Below are 13,016 nucleotides of genomic sequence, written 5' to 3'. Positions count from 1 at the left end.
ATAATTGTAATAACTGTAATTATTTTAGTTTATGCTTTCATTTCTCTTGCTAATAGCTAAATCCTTGAAAACAAGAACCATAGCTGTTCATCTCCAGTATCTGAAACATCTAGCATAGGGCCTGGTACACAGCAGATGCTTAATAAATGTCGTTTATAAGAGTGCCTGACTGATTGACTCATCTCTCCTCTGGCTCATGCTGATGTCCAAAGTGACTTTTATCTATGGGACTCTTCCAAAACTTGTCACTCCCTGATGACAAAATGCCTTTATGGGCTAAATTATTATTATTTTTTTCTGTTTCCAATTGGACCCCTTCACTCAGAGTGAGGGAATTCATTCCCAGTTTACAGAAACCACAAGCCATGGAAAGCTGAGGTTATTGCTTGCTGAGAGAAATAACATCAAGATGGATGAGATCAGTCTAATGGCTCATGTTATGCCTGCCAAGGGGACTGTGAAATTCCATGAAACACCCCCACCAATCTCCACCCCGCAGACAGCCAGACCCATCCCACCGCCCGTCTATCCCTCTCAGGCCAGCTGTTCAAAGGGGAGCTGGAATAATTACACACACTAATGATTTTGCACTGCCCAATTGGTCTTTCCCACCTACCTGTGATGACAGTTGAAGCCTCAACACCTGTTGCTGATGCAAGCTCCACAAATAGCTCTAAGTCACAGGAGAGATGACAGGTGTTGCTGAACTAGACCCAATGTTTTAGTTCTTCACCAACTTAAAACTAGTTGTCTGGCAAATAAACTTGCCCTAAGGTACTTAATGTATTAACCACTCATTATTGCTCCAAAGCCCCAGGAACTTCTTCCAATCAGCCCCAAGTTTAGGAAAATTTGTTCTTGAAGTCAAAAAATTGTATAAAATTTGCAGATAGATGAGAACCCTCCAGAAATAGAGAATTAAAATCCTTCAATCTCTTTGTCCCCCGTTTAGGCTTGGTAGAGCTCATAACAACTCAACCAACAACAGAAGGAAGGGAAGTCTGATTGACTACCTGGGAACTAGAAGGGGCTCAGGGCATTTAAGTTTAGCCTCTCATTGTACAGCTGAGAACAATCAAAGCCTAACCGATAGTCACATTGTGCTGGCTGCAGAGTCAAAACTAGGACATTGGTCTCATCTTTGTCACTTTGTCTCCTTAGCAGCTTAGTTGACCTCTGATGTTTGGAGATGATTCCATTTGCATCCTTCCCAGAATTAATTGCAGTAGTCCTGTGCCTTAGTTTGCTCAGGGTGTCATAACAAAATACTGCAGACTGGGTGGTTTAAATGACAGACCATTATTTCTCACAGTTCTGGAGGCTAGAAATCCAAGATCAAGGTGCTGGCAGATTTAGTTCCTGGTGGGCCTACTTACTGGCTTGCAGATGGCCACCTTCTCACTCTGCCTGCACATAACAAAAAGGGTGAGCAAGCTGTCTCGTGTCTATTCTTATAAGGGCACTAATCCCATCACAAGGGCCCCTTTCTAATTATCTCCCAAATTAGCTCCCAAAGGACTCATCTCCAAATACCGTCATACTGGAGGTGAGGAATTTTACATATGAATTTTGGGGGTAAAAAAACATCCAGGCTATAACATCCTGTCTTAAGTCAATGACTCAGATTGCATCTCTTGGCCTCTTCAGAATAAAAGTATATTGGTCTTTCTGAAAGTAAAGAATTTCTTTGGGGGACCATTGTGTTCTAGATTGAATGCCCCCACAAACTCACTGAAGCTTAATTTCCACTGTAACTGTTAAGGGTGGGAAATCCTACTGTGATAATTGAAAGGTGGGGCCTTGAAGAGGTGATTAAGCTGATGGTTTAATGGTGGCCATAGGCGTGTTCTGAGGGCTTCAAAAGAAGAGCACAGAAGAAGTTCTTTCTCTCTGCTCTGCCATTCTGCTATGTGAGACCCTGCATCACTGTCACCACCACCAAGGTCTTTACCAGCTGCGTTCCCTGCACTTTGTACTTCCCAGCCTCTGAAACCATAAGCAATAAATTTTGTTTTCTTACAAATTACCTAGTTCCAGGTATTTTGTTATAAGCAACAGAAATGGAATAATACACATAGTATCACATTTTCAATAAGTTAAACACATTTATAATTTGTAACAGTCATAAAATGCTATAAATGCTGTAATTCTCTCTGCTTTGCCCCTGCGTGAGTAATTTCTTCCTAAGTCTTTGGAATTACCCATTCTAGGTAAGCATTTATAATCTGAATGGTGATTATGTTGCAACCACAAGTGTCCACAAAGTTTTCTTCCCAAGGTATCATTCAGCATTTCCAGGGAAATTCTAAGGAACACTGACTGAATTTCCCTCTATCCTCCCACTCTACCCATCACCTCACTTTATTAAAGGCTGACTCAGTGTATAATGAGAGTGAATTTCCCCAACTGTCCTTCAGACATGGAAACTGAAGAAGGCAAATCACTGAGTAGGAACTGTACAAAGAGGACATCCAGCAAACCAACCTTCCCTAGTCAGCCTCACCCATCCAGGCCTCAGGCCTCAATGTAAGCATGAGAAAGAAAGTTTAAAAGATTAGAATGGGAATAAATAAAATAATAAACAGAAAAACAATGGAAAAATCAATTTTAAAAGTTTTTGAATAGATTAATAAAAGAGAGAAGACAGAAAGAAACAGTATCAAGAATGAGATGGGTGACACCACTACAGACTAGGTGGTCCCAACTGTCATTCCCCCCCCCAAAAAAAAAAAACAATGACTAAACCACTACTTACTGACTAAAATATCTCTGGGAGAGCTCTGAAGTACAATGAAAAAGCTTCAGCAATCCAGTGGAGCAAAGAAGCTGAGGAGGATCTCATAGAAAGCATTTTACCTGTGTCACCCCACCACCCAGTCTGGCACAGTGCAGAACCAGAGGGATTTCTTCAGCAGTGACCTTCCCCCAAGAGGAAAAAGAAAAGCAGAAAGCCTTTCCCACCAAGGACCCCAAAAGCCCTCACCACCACAAAAGACACCCACAGCTTTTGCCACCAAGGACCCTTGAAGACTTTGCTGATGCTGGCCTCAGCTGATGGAACTTCCCAGAGTCCACACCACTGTGACCCTTTGGAAAAGGAGTTGCCACTGCACTTCTCCATCCCCCTGGGGCCTGATCTACTCCCCACCCCAGTGCCACTGCAAACATGCTCTGATTCCAGCACCAAGAGGCATCTCCTTGACTGTGACTTCCCTGCAGGAAGAAAAGGGGAGTTGGAGGACCCCAGCATCTTTCATCACCAAGGATCTCAGCAGCTTTCACTGCCATTGTGGATACCTGCAAATTTGGCCACTGAGACTCCCACAGTCCTCATTGATGCTAACCTCAGCTGATAGAGCAGGCCAGAGTTTATGCCAGTGCATGTTCCAGAGCAGGAACTGCTTCTGCATCCCCCCACAGCCAGATATGTCACACACCACCCAACCAGTGTTCTCACACCCACCCATAGATAAAAGGTCATTTCCCATTAAAGCCGGTCCACAATGTCTGAAAGAGGTGACTACTTCTCCGAATGCATCGACATCTATGCAAGGCTACAGAAACAAGAAAATCAGGAAACATGAAACTACCAAGGGAATACAATAATTTTCCAGTAACCAACCCAAAGAAACTGAAGTCTACAAATTGTCTGACAAAGAATTCAAAATAATTGTTTTAAAGAAATTCAGTAAGCTAAAAGAGAACATAGATAGACAACTTCACAAAATCAGTGGAAAAATACATGAACAAAATGAAAAGTTTGACAAAAAGATAGAAATCATAAAAAAGAACTAAACAGAAATTCTGAAGCTGGAGAATACAATGAATAAAGTTTTTAAAATGTAATAGAAAGCCCCAACAGAAGTCTCAATCAAGCAGAAGAAAGAATCTGTGAACTCAAAAACAGGTCATTTGGAATTATCCAGTCAGAGCAGAAAAAAGAAAAGAAATGAAAAAAGTGAGGAATGCCTATGGGATTTACAGAACACCATCAAGCAAACCAATATGCACATTATAGGAGCTCTGGAAGGAGAAGCGAGAAAGGAAGGGTTAGAAAGCTTATTTAAAGAAATAATGGCTGAAAATTTCCCAAATCTTGGGAGAAAATTGACATTCAGATTCATGAATGTTAAGGTCTCCAAAAAGTATTAACCCAAAAAAGACTACACCAAGATACATTATAATCAAATTATCAACAGTCAAATACAAAGAGAGAATTGTTAAAGCAGCAAGAAAAGAAAGACTCATTACATACAAGAGACCCTCCATAGGACTATCAGCATTTTTCTCAGCAGAAGCCTTGTAGGCCAGAAGAGAGTGGAATGGTATTTCCAAAGTACTAAAAAAAAAAACCCTGTCAACCAAGAATACTATAAAAGCAAAATTATTCCTTAAAAATGTAAGAGAGATAGTCTTTCCCAGACAAGCAAAAACTGAAGGAGTTCATCAACACTAGAATTGGAACAAAAAAAATTGCTAAACAGCAATATGAAAGTATAAATATTACTAGTAAAGGGAAGTATATAAACAAATACACATCAATATAATGTTGTAATAAAGGTGCATAAATTACTATTAACCCTAATATAAAAGTTAAAAAGATAAAAGTTTGTCAATGGGTACACAATATTTTAAAAAACTAACTCTGACTACAAGAACACAAAGGGGGGGGGAGAAAAAGTATAGAGTATTTGTATGCAACTGAAATTAAGTTCTTACCAACTTAAAATAGATAGATATAGCTACAAGACAGTTTAATGCAAGCCTCAAGCTAACCACAGTGAAAACACCTATAATAGATTCACAAAAGATAAAGAGAAAAGGATCAAAGCAAATCACTACCAAATAAAGCATCAAGTAAAGGAAGACAGCAAGAGAGCAAAATAGGGAATAAATAACTGCACAAAAGACAAAAGACAATCAACAGAAGGACAATAGTAAGTCCTTACATGGCAATAATTACTTTAAATGTAAATGGATTAAACTTGCCAATCAAAAGGCATAAAGTGCTGAATAGATTGAAAAAACAAGATCCAGTGCTACGCTGTCTACAGAATACCGACTTGATTTGATGATACACATAGACTAAAAGTGAAGAGATGGAAATAGATATTTCATACAAACAGTAGCCAAAAGAAAGAAATAATGACAAAAGGGTCAATTCAACAAGAAGACATAGCAACTATTAATATATACATACCCAACATCACAGCACCTAAAAATACAAAGCAATAATTACAAGATCTGAAGTCAGAAATTGACAGTGATACAATACTTGTAGAAGTCTTCAATACCTCATTTACAATAATGAGCAGAACATACAGATAGAAAATCAATTAATAAATAGCTGACTTGAATAACATTATAGACCAAATGGACCTGACAGACATATATAGAACTTTCCACCTTACAGCAGAAGAATACACATTTTTCTCAAGTGAATATAGAAATGCCCCCAGGACAGATCATATGTTAGTTCACAAAGCAAGTCTTAACAGGTTTAAGAATATCGAAATCATTCCAGGTATCTTTTCCAATCACAATGGAATGAAACTAGAAACCAATAACACCAAGAAAATGGAAAAATTCACAAATATATGAAAATTAAACAACATAGTTTTGAACAGCCATTGGGCCAAAGAGAAAATCAAAAGGAAATTTTAGAAATATAACCCCCCCCAAAAAAAAAAGAAAATGAGAGTACAAAATACCAAAACTTATGGGGTGCAGCAAAAACAGCACTAAGATGAAAGTTTATAGTGATAAATACTACATTAAAAAAAAAAAGATTTCAAACAAGCAACCTAACTTTACACCTCAAGGAACTAGAACAAACTAAGCCCAAAATTAGCAGAAGAAAGAAAATAAAGATTAGAGCATAAATAAAACAAATAAATGATAAAAATTTTTTAAATAACAAAACTGAGTGAATTTTTTGAAAAGATAAACAAATTGACAAATCCTTTGCTAGACTAATTAAGAAAAAAGAAAGAAGAATCAAATAAATAAAATCAGAAATGAAAGTGGAGACATTATAACAGATGCTTCAGAAATAAAAAGGATCACAAGGGATTATTATGAACAATTATACACCAATAAACTGAAAAATCTAGAAGAAATTAATAAATTCTTAGAAACATACAACCCACTAACACTGAATCAAGAAGAAATAAAAAGCATGAACAGACCAATAACAAATAAGGAGACTGAATCAGTAATCAAGAATCTCCCAAGAAAGAAAAGCCCAGGACCAGATGGTTTCATGGGTGAATTCTACCAAACAATCAAAGAAGAATTAATATCAATCTTATACATTGAAAATTATAAGACATTGATGAAAGAAATTTTAAAAGACCCAGATAAATGGAAAAACATGCTGTGTTCTTGAACAACATTTCCCTCCTGCTGCAAATTCTATTAACTCTGCAGCACCTTCTGCTCACTATAGACCATCTCAAGCAGAGCAACACAGCCAAACCAGTGAAGCAAGTGATCAAATTGAGAATGAAGAGCTCCAGAAGCTGGTCTCAGTTCTTGTCAGTGACTGGATGACTGTTGTCTGCTCTCAGAGTAGTACCCAGCCTATTGTGAGACAAGAAATGTCAAGATGAAAAGAGTCAAATCCCTCCTCCTGAGCATCCCTTACTGAAGTGAAGGTTGAAACATTGGTTGAGGAGGTCCCAGAGAAAAAGAAGAAGCCAAGTGTCTTTGAATTATTGCTTCATTCCACTGGGCTAGAGCTGGAGACAATATCTTGGTTGCCTGGGAAGGAGATTGCCAGGGCACTGGTAGTTTCTGCCAAGTACAACCTTAAACACATTCTCATCAAGCATTAGCACTCTGCAGCTGTTCCAGGGGATACCACCCCACTCTGCAGAGAAGAAACACAAGCCATTAGGCACAACATGCAACATCACCAAAGAGATCAAAGCAAAGATAATTCCATCACAACCTATGGAGGGCTTGAAATTTCAAGATGTTGTCAGTTCAGCCCCTGTTCCAGGCATAAAAGGTAAGAAGGTGCTGTCACTTCCAGCTGTCAAGTCAAGCCCCTTTGAAGGAAAAGCATGCATAGAACCAGCACAACCAATCTTCTTCTCCAAGACTGACACCTCCTCCTGAGGCTATGGACACAGATCATTTAGGGACTCCCTTACCTCCTGTTGAAGTCCCAGAGCTCATAGATACAGCCTTTTTGGAGTCAGGAGCTCTGGATGCAAAGCCAGTAGAGAACCCTGGAGATTCTAATCAACTGACCCATAAAGACAGGAAGAGGACAACGTAGACATGGCCAGATGGGGGTAAACTGAGAGAATACTTACATAATAAAGTGAATGAATGAGTAAATGCGAAAAGCTCAAAGATGTTGGGTAGGCGGCTCAGAGATCCTGTCAGACCAACATGCATTTAAGATGGGCCAGAGTCTGAGCCATGACAACCTGGAGGAGAAGGTGCCCTGGTTCTGCCCTCACTTCCTGTCACTATGCAAGCAACAGCCAGGAGTGATACATTCATGGTGAGTGAGAGAAAGGGATCCTTCAGAAGCTCTTCCTGGACAAGGAAGGTCCTCTCAAACTCATCCTGAGCCCTGTGAAACCATACACACCTGAGCTCATCCCCCAGATGAGGAGTGCTCCATGAATGAGACCCTGTATATGAAGACTCTGGAGCCTGAGGATCAGGTGGCTCACCTGATGGGGCAGGGAGCTCTGAGTTTCTCCTGTCATGGCCAATCTTATGGAAAGTGTGGGTACTGGGAGGAGCTCACGGGGCCCTGGAGAAGAAGGCGTCAATGTCAAGGAAACCTCACCTCCATCAGAGGTAGCCGAACAGTCAGCCCTCAAAAGAACTGCTGAAGGGCCGAGCCTGTGGCACACTCCGGAGAGTGCGGCGCTGGGAGTGCAGCGATGCTCCCGCTGCAGGCTCGGATCCTATATAGGAATGGCCGGTGCACTCACTGGCTGAGCGCGGTGCAGGCGACACCACACCAAGGGTTGCGATCCCCTTACTGGTCACGAAAAAGACACACACAAAAAAAAAACTGCTGAAAAAACAGGCTGTTCAGACAAGATCAAGCAAACACTGTTGCCACTTTGACTCCTAGACCCTGGTCCAATAGCTGATCTTCCCCAGCAGGAGGCTCTGGGAGCCCCAAAAGCATGTGGTACCTCTCCTGGCCCTGGGAGGCCTATGCTAGGTCTCCACGGAGATCCTGAGGGCCCTGGTGGGCAGTTGATCCACATCTCCTGGAACCACCACCCCTTGTGGGGGGAGGGTGACCCTTCTGGGATGGCCTGGGTGCCCCATGCAGATGGCCTAATGTTGGTGAGAGATGGGGTCCAGGACCAAGGGCTGGATCATATCATAAAGACCATGGTGAGGGGGAGTGAGCCTCCTCATTCCCGTCTATTCTGAGGGACCAGAAGAGGTTGCTCCGGAGCAATACCAAGGGCTAGAGAGGACACAAAGTGACTGCACGTCTCATACATTATTTTAGAAAATGCAAAACAGTTTAGACAGTCTGGAAAACAGTTTGCCAATTTCTGAAAATTAAACGTATACTTATAAGTCAGCAATTACATTCCTGAATATTTACCATAGAGCAGTGGATCTCAACTGGAGGTGATTGCACCTCTCCTCCCCCTCCCCCCTAGGGCTATGTCTGGGAATATTCTTCCTGGTCACAAAGTGCGGAGGGAATGCTACTGGCATCTACTGGTAGAGGCCAGAGCTACTTCTAAACGTCCTACGATGCACAGGAGAACCCCCCTCACCCCAACGAAGAATTATCCAGCCCAAATATCAGTGGTGCTAAGGTTGAGAAACCCCCTCCCTAGAGAGACAAAAACTTGTGAGCACAAAAACCTGTACAATGTTTATACTGGCTCTATTCAGAATTGCCAAAAACTATAATTAACGTCTGTGTCCTTCAACATGGGAGTGGAAAAACAGACTGTGACACGTCAGTACCACGGAATATCACCCAGAAATAAGACGACACGGGTATATTGATATGCAAAACAAATCAAATGGACCTCAAAGACATCACGCTGAGTGCAAGAAGCAGGTCTCAGAACTGTAGATTCCATCTCTGTGCGGTTCTAAATGCCTCTAACAGCCTCTGGTAGAACATTCCACTCTGACATCACTCACAGCACAAACTTTGGTGAAGGGATTTGCCTCTAATTCTAGGGATTGGGAGGGTGATGTTTTTGTATGTTTTTATTTTTTACTTCATGTTTCTCCCATTTCTTTGTCTATCAGGGAGCTGGTTCTGTAACATTTTCAAAATGGTCCTGCAGGAGCTCCAGGGAGGGGTGGGAGTGACTCTCCTTGCACACCCTGGACGCTGGTGGCAGTTCTCCTCGGCGACAGTGGGTGTCCCATCCACGTGCTCCCGGCAGCTGGGTGGGAGCATCACTGGGAGAAAACCTGGCAGCAGGAGACGGGAGGCTGGGCATTACCCCTCTGTGCCACCAAGAAAGCTTTGCTCATAGGTGAGGAATGTGGCAGCCTGCCTCTGAGGAAATGCACCGCCTGAACGTTTTCATGCAGATCACCCTATATATTGCATGGGCTTTGCTGAGTATGTCTAAGAAAAACATCTACATTTTCCTGGAAGGCATTAAAATTCCCTCATTTGAAATGTAATCATTTGAGGGTCTTGAGGGACTCTGATGATGTGTTATGAGACAGGCTGCAGCACCCAGGGCACACATGTAGTAAAAGGCCCCGCCTGGACCCTGACGAGGGTTTGATGTGAGGAGAGTGGCTGGGCTCTGGAACACGGGCCAACCATGCTGTTTCAAATGGACTTGGGGGTGACACAGTTTCTTCAATGATAGTCTTCAGTGAATATTCATTGTAGCCTGCTGATAAGTATTGCTGATAGTTAAAAAAAAAAATTTAAGTTTTATTAAAAGTACCAAAAAACTTGCATTGAGTCTTGTGAGCGACCTGCCTTCCTATATTCCCAATTTCCCCTCTTCATCCTGACAGTGTACGAGATAGGCCATGAGTCAGCCGAGGGGCTCTGAGATTGGGAAACGCACAGCCCAGGGCTACCAGGGGCACGGAGTGATCTTAGAAGTGTGTGTCCTGTATCCCTGGATCCAAAGACTGTTGTGTCCCCTCATGTGGGGACGTGGAAAGGCTGTAGGGGGTGCACTGCCTCCCCAGGATATCTGTTACACAGAAGGCACCACCCCAAGTATCGACAGCACCAGCCAAGTGAGCCCCTGGCACTACCTGCCCTCCTCTTATTACCCCAACCCAGGTGGCCCGCAGCAGCGGGAGGGAGGAGGAAGGACAGGGACAGCAAGGAGCGAAGGACAGCCCAGCCTCCTACCCCGGCAGGTTTCTCAGCTAGATAGGGATTGAACTGGGGGGAAGGGGAGATGCTTTGAAATGAATGGGCAATTGCGTTTTTATTTAAATTAGACAGAAAATGAGGTTATGCCCGAAATTACCTGGGAAAGCAAAAGGATCTGCCAAGACTTCCAAACTAGGAGAAGGGAAATTGGATTGGATGACAATCAAATCAAGTTACTCCCACTTGAAACCACATGCAGGGCTTCCCTCGCCCTGGGCCTGAGCAGGATGTGTTAAGGATGTGCTGAGATAGCAATCCCTCAGCTCTTGGAGCAGCTGTGTGGGCCTGGAGAAGGCAGAGCCCTGGGGGTTAACATATCTGCATCTCTTTGGCCATAACACAATTATAACTTTCTGCATATGCCATGACCTGAACAATGTTGGGAGCCTTGCCTGTGGCTCTTTCAGCAAGCTGGCTCCAACCAGAGCAAAGAGGTGGCTGGGATTGCCTAAGGCAGTGACATTTCCTGTCCATTGGCATCAGCAACCCTAAAAAGGCGTAAATAAATCACCACTCTTGTTTAGCCAAGTGTTAACCAACTCACAGGGAATGTGATTCTTTAGTTGGAAATGGTGACTTTTTCCATCTACTATATGTGGAAAATACAGTATATGCATAGTAAGTTTGATTCTATAAAACTGATGTCAGAATTCCAGAAGATCCTTAAAGCCTTGGAGGAATGAGTCAACAAAGGGAGTTTGAGGAAGCTGGTAGTGCTTAAACACCAAAGCAGGAGAGACCTGGTAAGTTATTGAGCAAAGGAATTGCCAGTCACTTCTGTTCAGCAAATCAGCTCAGCAAATTAGCTCACTACAAATTAGGTCAGAGGAAACAAGAACCGAAAGGGTGGTCCTAAAGGAAGCTCAAGGTTTGAAAGGAGGTGATGTAAGGCAGGTTGACACTCAAGAAAGACGTGGCTGTCATAGAGGCCAGACCTGACTGCCAGGTTAGGATAATGGACGAGGACAAGGAGCCTTCCAGAAGGGTATAGCCCGTGTTAATTTCTAGCTGGTGCACATGCTTCAGCCAAACAAAAACTGCACAGAAAGAAAACAGGCAAAGAGAAAAGGATCAAAAGCAAAGGTAAAATCTGGAACCATGGAAAATTCCAGGAAGGAGGTAAAGGGAGACGCTAGCCCAAAGCCCATAGATAGTCAGAAAGTGTCCCTCTCACCTAAGGGATCAGAGCAGCAAAGGCCTGGGAAGCCAGGTCCAGAGGAGATGGATGATAGTTCCCAGTTGGAGAAAGGCCTGGGAAGAAGGTTCTGGAAGGGATCACATTCTTACCCAACTCGGCAGCTGGACCAGCCCAAACCTGCTATGGGTTATAAGCCTTTGACGGTCATTCTCCCAGGTCAGATCAAGGACAATAAGGCAAGGACAGGGAACTTTCTAGGTTGTGGCAACCAATAATTAGAGTTGGAGACTATAATCTAAGAAACTTTACGTGCTTTGCTGAGTTATTTCTGTGTGTGTGTGTTTTGTCTTTGAAAATGCTAATGGGGGTCTTGGCTAAACTTAGGTCAAGGGATTTTTCTATGAATTGATACTGATGAGTGGAGAAATGGGGGAGTTCATAGCACTTAGGTCAGGGAGAGAAATATTCTCAACATACCTGCCCAACCTCTGTCCATGCACACAAGATTGCAATTGCAGTTTGAGGGAAAGCAACTGGTTAAAACTTTGTAAAATTGTCCCTAAAAATCTGAAATCTAAAGATAAGCCCATGTTCTCAAAGATAAGAATGCACCAGGCTGTTGTTCACAGAAATGTAATGTCCCCTTTTTTTCCTGTATTTCTGAGGTCAGTAGTCACAGGAATAATGACAGCGAGCATTCACTACGTGCCAGTCTTCTAAGACCCTTTCTTTTTTTTTTTTNAGGGTTTGATGTGAGGAGAGTGGCTGGGCTCTGGAACACGGGCCAACCATGCTGTTTCAAATGGACTTGGGGGTGACACAGTTTCTTCAATGATAGTCTTCAGTGAATATTCATTGTAGCCTGCTGATAAGTATTGCTGATAGTTAAAAAAAAAAAATTTAAGTTTTATTAAAAGTACCAAAAAACTTGCATTGAGTCTTGTGAGCGACCTGCCTTCCTATATTCCCAATTTCCCCTCTTCATCCTGACAGTGTACGAGATAGGCCATGAGTCAGCCGAGGGGCTCTGAGATTGGGAAACGCACAGCCCAGGGCTACCAGGGGCACGGAGTGATCTTAGAAGTGTGTGTCCTGTATCCCTGGATCCAAAGACTGTTGTGTCCCCTCATGTGGGGACGTGGAAAGGCTGTAGGGGGTGCACTGCCTCCCCAGGATATCTGTTACACAGAAGGCACCACCCCAAGTATCGACAGCACCAGCCAAGTGAGCCCCTGGCACTACCTGCCCTCCTCTTATTACCCCAACCCAGGTGGCCCGCAGCAGCGGGAGGGAGGAGGAAGGACAGGGACAGCAAGGAGCGAAGGACAGCCCAGCCTCCTACCCCGGCAGGTTTCTCAGCTAGATAGGGATTGAACTGGGGGGAAGGGGAGATGCTTTGAAATGAATGGGCAATTGCGTTTTTATTTAAATTAGACAGAAAATGAGGTTATGCCCGAAATTACCTGGGAAAGCAAAAGGATCTGCCAAGACTTCCAAACTAGGAGA

The 13,016-nt window shown here is 43.0% G+C and overlaps 1 pseudogene; it reads left to right on the top strand.

Annotated features, from left to right (window-relative positions):
* The first annotated feature begins 6,651 nt into the window (after positions 1–6,651).
* LOC103610829 lies at positions 6,652–8,164 on the top strand (annotated as a pseudogene).
* The last annotated feature ends 4,852 nt before the right edge of the window (positions 8,165–13,016 follow it).

The sequence above is a fragment of the Galeopterus variegatus genome, unplaced genomic scaffold, assembly GCF_000696425.1.
Source record: "Galeopterus variegatus unplaced genomic scaffold, G_variegatus-3.0.2 Scaffold11856, whole genome shotgun sequence".
NCBI lineage: Eukaryota > Metazoa > Chordata > Mammalia > Dermoptera > Cynocephalidae > Galeopterus > Galeopterus variegatus.
The sequence above is the reverse complement of the archived record's forward strand: the minus strand, read 5'-3'. Positions and strand labels throughout refer to the sequence as shown.